We start from the raw sequence: 6,000 nt of genomic DNA, 5'->3' as shown, positions 1-6,000 counted from the left end.
GGTCGGGGGTGGGTTTTAGGGGGTTTTAGTGTGCCGGTTTTCCTGCCCTCCCCCTTCCCCCGATTTAGCTACGGACCACCGCTGGACCCCAGGGTAATTTAAGGCATTGGGGGGGGGGTTCGGGAGGGTGGGGGATTTAATTTAAAGGGTCGGGGGTGGGTTTTAGGGCATTTTAATGTGCCGGTTTTCCTGCCCTCCCCCTTCCCCCGATTTACGATTTTTTGACGATAAATCGGTGGAATTGGTATTGTATCGTGGCCCTAACGGTTTTTGACGATTTAAAATATATCAGACGATATTTTAAATTGTCAAAAAACGATTCACATCCCTAATATTGTATGCCAGTGAAAGACAGCATCACTGCCGCACTATCACTTGCTGACCACATCATCCCCTGACACGTTTCTAATAACAATTTAATATACTGTATGCTAGTGAAAGACAGCATCACTGCCGCACTATTACTGGGTGACCACATCATCCCCCAGACACGTTTCTAATAACAATGTAATATACTGTATGCTAATGAAAGACAGCATCACTGCCGCACATTACTGGGTGACCCATTGTCCCCCTGACACGTTTCTAATAACAATTTAATATACTGTATTCTAATGAAAGACAGCATCACTGCCGCACATTACTGGGTGACCCATTGTCCCCCTGACACGTTTCTAATAACAATTTAATATACTGTATGCTAGTGAAAGACAGCATCACTGCCACACTATCACTGGGTGACCCATTGTCCCCCTGTAGGCAGATATGTGTCATTTCTGCAGGCTGTATTTCCAATTCGGATGTCAGTCTCCTGCCTTTAAAGTTCAGGGCAATTCTCAAGGGGGGCCATCAACTTGATGGGAAGGAATGACCTGCGGGTGTGAAGAATTCCACTGCCGTGCCACACAGGGTCCTGAGGACTCTTCCAGTGGCACAGTCTACGGCACTTGATGTAACATTCTGATAGTGGCATTGTCAGGAAGGAAACATTGAATTTGTGCAGGGTTAGGTATGTTCTCTGCCTACGGTGCTGTCTTTTGAATATTTTGGGCACTTATCTGACTATCGCTTACCTGGATATTCCATTATCTGACTAAAATATAGCCAGATAATGTAGGAGCATTGCAGGGGCTTATCTGGGAGGAGTTAGCTGGATAATTTGGCTGGTGAACCTAACTAATATTCAGAGTTTGCCAGATAATATCTCTGGCTAACTCTGGTCATTCCATAGATCTGCCGTACATTTAGCTGGATACACTTAACTGTCTATCTGTAAGGAAGTGGTGAAGACTAAAACTGTGAAGGATTTCATAGGAGCATGGGATAAACATTGTGGATCCCTAAGTGGCTAGAGGATGAGAATAAATAAAAAAGCTAAACCATCACAGAAAGACAGTTACTACCCTTAAGAGAAACATGGGGGTAACCTGCACGGAGCGGCAGTTATTATCTTGGGAAGCTTGCTGGGCAGACTGGTTGGACCATTTTGATCTTTTTCTGCCATCATTACTATGTTACTATGTTACTATTCTATGCAGAGAACACAGAAATAGCATTATTCAACAAAGTAATACTTTTATTGTTTAAAGCCTGGCACAGATAGATATTTAGGCTTGTTAAATACACAGAGGTATTACACTATAGACATTAAGCAGATGACACATTCCAGCAAAGGACTAAAAGGACCCACAACTCCATGTGTGATAGAAACAGAAATAGAGAATATGTTGCAGCATATGAAGACTTCTATCCTGTTGTGTTCGATAATAGATCCTAGGCTCCATGTTAATAAAACTTACTGCATGTACTTCAATACTAAAAGCTATTTAACTGTCTATGCACTAATATTTAGCATGTTCACACCAAAGAATTGAGTCTATAGGATGAAAACAGTAGTAGTGAATACATTAACCCAAACACGTACAGGGGTCCATATTCAGCCACTAAGGGGCGGATTTTCAGAGCCCTGCTCGCGTAAATCCGCCCAAAACCGGGCGGATTTACGCGAGCAGGGCCCTGCGCGCCGGGAAGCCTATTTTACATAGGCCTCCCGGCGCGCGCAGAGCCCCGGGACTCGCGTAAGTCCCGGGGTTCTCGGAGGGGGGCGTGTCGGGGGGCGGGCCCGGTCGTCGCGGCGTTTCGGGGGCGTGCCGGCAGCGTTTTGGGGGCGGGTACGGGGGCGTGGCTACGGCCAGGGGGCGTGGCCGCACCCTCCGTACCCGCCCCCAGGTCGCGGCCCGGCGCGCAGGAGGCCCGCTGGCGCGCGGGGATTTACGCCTCCCTTCGGGAGGCGTAAATCCCCCGACAAAGGTAAGGGGGGGGTTTAGACAGGGCCGGGCGGGTGGGTTAGGTAGGGGAAGGGAGGGTAAGGTGAGGGGAGGGCAAAGGAAAGTTCCCTCCGAGGCCGCTCCGATTTCGGAGCGGCCTTGGAGGGAACGGGGGGAGGCAGCGCGGCTCGGCGCGCGCAGGCTATACAAAATCGATAGCCTTGCGCGCGCCGATCCAGGATTTTAGTGGATACGCGCGGCTCCGCGCGTATCTACTAAAATCCAGCGTACTTTTGTTTGCGCCTGGAGCGCAAACAAAAGTAGGCTATTCGCGCTCGTCTGAAAATCTACCCCTAAGTGTCTAGATAAGTTAGGCAGATACAACTATCCAGTGGCTTGGCAGCACCCCTGAATATACCCAGCTAACTTAAAATTAGCCAGATAAGTACATATGGCTAACTTTAGACCTGCCTGCAACATGACCAAAGTTAGACGGTTAGGTATAATTGGCTAATTTCACTCCTCCCCAGAACGACTACCACCCACCCCAGAAATGCCCTCCACATATCCGGCTAAATTCTAGCCAGATAACTCTTTATCCAACCAGTATTTAGCTGGATCAGTCACCAAATATCATAGCTAAGCCATTTAGATGCATAATGTTTAATTAAATTCACAACAGGTGTTACGCGCCCCGCCCACGGCCGTCCCGTGCACAGGACCATTCACCTGCATAGTTCCTTAGTAGGTCCCGGGACGACCTCCCTCATGATAGTTGCTAGTCCTGCTAGGCCCCGGCGTCCTGCGGCGGTGGTCACCGGGCCTTCCACTGTGCGCTAGGCCTCACGCCGAGGTTCGGCGTCCTCTGCCATGTTAGCCACGCCTCTACGCGCATGTGCGTGCGGACCGCCCTGACATTTGTAGAGCTGAGGGTGGGTCTTGGTTCTGCAGCGCGCCCTGATTGATCTATCAATAAAAGGAAGTTCCTGTCTCCACTTCCTTGCCTTGAAAATCGGGTTGGCTTGTCTCTGCACTTGTTTCTGCTTGTTCCTAGTCTCGTTCCAGGATCCTTCTGTTCCAGTTCCATTACTGGCTTGTTCCTGCTTCCTCATTCCTGAGTCCTGCCTGTTCCCGTGTTCGTCTGTCTGTCTACCCAGGTAGTAACCTAGGACTGTCTCTCTGGTACTGACCTCGGCTTGCCTTTGACTTGCCTGCCTGCTTGCCACCTGCCTTCACAACTTCAGCTAGTTCCTGACCTGCCTGCCTGTCTGCCGCCAGCCTCAAGATCTCAGCCTGCCTGACCTCATCTGACCTCTGGTATCTGACCCCTGCTTCATTGACCACTCCTCGGATTGACCTCTGGATCTATACTTTTGCTTGACTGACTACGTCTCCAGATTCTGGCTCTGTTCCTTGCCTTGTCATCACCAACTGTTCTGGTTCTCCCTGCTCCAGCTCAAACCCAACCATGCTCCTCCTGTGTCCATGGGCACGCCGGACTTCCATCCTCCTAGGAGACCTTGCGAGGCCCACCTAAGTCCAAGCTGCCCGGGTCCCTATGGGCTCCTCCCGGGGGGACCTCAGACTTCCAGTGTGAAGCACTTCCCAGCCTCTGTCTCCTCCAGTGCTCCACCCCTTGGGGACAGTTACCTCCTGTTTCCTTTCAGGAGCCATTCCATCCCTGCCCCAGGTCAAGGGTCCACCCCTGAGTGCAACAGATTGCCAAGGCCATGGACTCGCTGGAGTCTCCCGCCTTCAGGGCCCTACCAGGACTGGCCACTACAGTAAAGCAACATCATCAAGCTCTAGAGATGCTGGCATCTTCGGTAGAAGAACTGTGTTCTCAATTATAAGATACAGCAATGGCCAACCCGGTGGGCCTCTCAGCCACTATGCTTCCCAAAGCAACTTTGGCACTTCCTGCACCCCCCAGGTACAATGGGGATCCACCCTCCTGTCGTGGCTTCCTTAATCAGTGCTTTATGCCGTTCACACTGCAACCTTCATTGTTTTTGAAAGAGATTACCAAAGTCACCTTCATTCTGTCCCAGTTGGAAGGGAAGGCTCTGGCATGGGCCTCTCTCTTATGGGAATGTTCTGACCTCATCCTTTCCAAGCTATCTTACTTCATTACTCTGTTCAAGCAGACCTTCGGAGACCCAGGTCATATGGCTGTTGACAGTCATAGTTTACTCCACCTCTGTCAAGGTCAAGGACCCTCTCCGAATATACAGTGGAGTTTCAGACTTTGGCCACAGAACTTGGGTGGCAAGAAGATTGTCTGCAAGCCATCTTCCTAGATGGACTCTCTAGTGCTCTGAAGGATGAGTTCGCTGTCCGTGAGACTCCCACGTCTCTAGAGGACTTGATCTCTCTTGCCAGAAGGATTAATCATCACCTCCAGCAAAGATGCCTAGAAGTAAAGGCTCCACGCACTCCTGCATCACGCCCCACAAGTGCATCCTGCACCCCAGTGAAGACTCCAGTACCATCACCTTCCTTCACCGTGGAACCAATGGAGGTGAATCGTGGACGATTATCTCTGACTGAAAATCTCTGTCGGAGAAAGGAGGGGCTTTGCCTTTACTGTGGCACTTCCAGACATCGTCTGCAGTGTTGCCCTGTCTGTCCGGGAAACTGCAATGCCTGAGCCTAGCAGGGGTCCCAAGCTTGGGTGCGACTGTTTCTGACCCTCAACTTTTGCTTCCTGTAATCTTGGGCATCAAGGCCCACACCTTTGCGACCACTGCTCTAATCGATAACAGAGTGAGCGGTAGTTTCATTACGGATGACATCGTTAAGCTTCTGAAAATACCTCTACAACCCCTGAAGGTGAGTCTTCGTATTGCCTCCATCCAGGGGAAACACCTTCCAGGTCTCATTACTCACCAGACAGTGGCCATCCATTTCACTGAAGATACCCTCCATGAGGAAGAGACATCTTTCTACATCCTAAAACGCTCTACTCATCTGGTAATCCTGGGACTTCCCTGGCTCCAGTCCATGAACTGCAGTTTGATTGGCAGTCCCTGCAGTTGGTGAATGGGGTCTTAAATACCAAAAGACTTGTCTGCATCCAGTATCCCCTGTGATGCCTGTCTTGAAATCAGTTACTTTTCCAGGCTTACCTCCACAGTACTCTGACTTCAGCGATGTGTTCTCTAAGCAGAAAGTGCATACCTTGCCCCGACTATGCAAGTTCAACTGTCCTATTGAGCTTCTGCCAGGAACTATGCCTCCCAAAGGCAGAACTTACCCATTGTCCCAGCCTGAAACTCAAGCCATTTCGGAATATATTAAAGAGAATCTAGAGAAAGGCTTTATCCGTCCATCTGACTCCCCTGCAAGAGCGGGGTTCTTCTTTGTGAAGAAAAAGGATGGTAGACTCTGTCCCTGTATTGATTACCGGGGCCTCAACGTGATAACCCATAGGGATCGCTACCCGTTACTCCTCATCAGCAAATTGTTTGATCACCTTGAAGGGGCACAAATCTTCTCCAAACTGGATCTGAGAGGTGCATACAATTTGGTACGCATCCAACCTGATGATATCTGGAATATGGCGTTTAATACCAGAGACAGCAACTACAAAGACGTTGTAATGCCTTTTGGGCTATGTAATGCTCCCGCCGTCTTTCAGCGCCTCATGAATGATCTTCTGAGATCTCCTGTACATGTTTGTAATCGTCTGCCTCGATGACATTCTGATCTTCTCTAAGGATATAGAATCACA

This window comes from Rhinatrema bivittatum, chromosome 16 (assembly GCF_901001135.1).
Source record: "Rhinatrema bivittatum chromosome 16, aRhiBiv1.1, whole genome shotgun sequence".
Taxonomy (NCBI): domain Eukaryota; kingdom Metazoa; phylum Chordata; class Amphibia; order Gymnophiona; family Rhinatrematidae; genus Rhinatrema; species Rhinatrema bivittatum.
Note: the sequence above shows the minus strand (reverse complement) of the source record.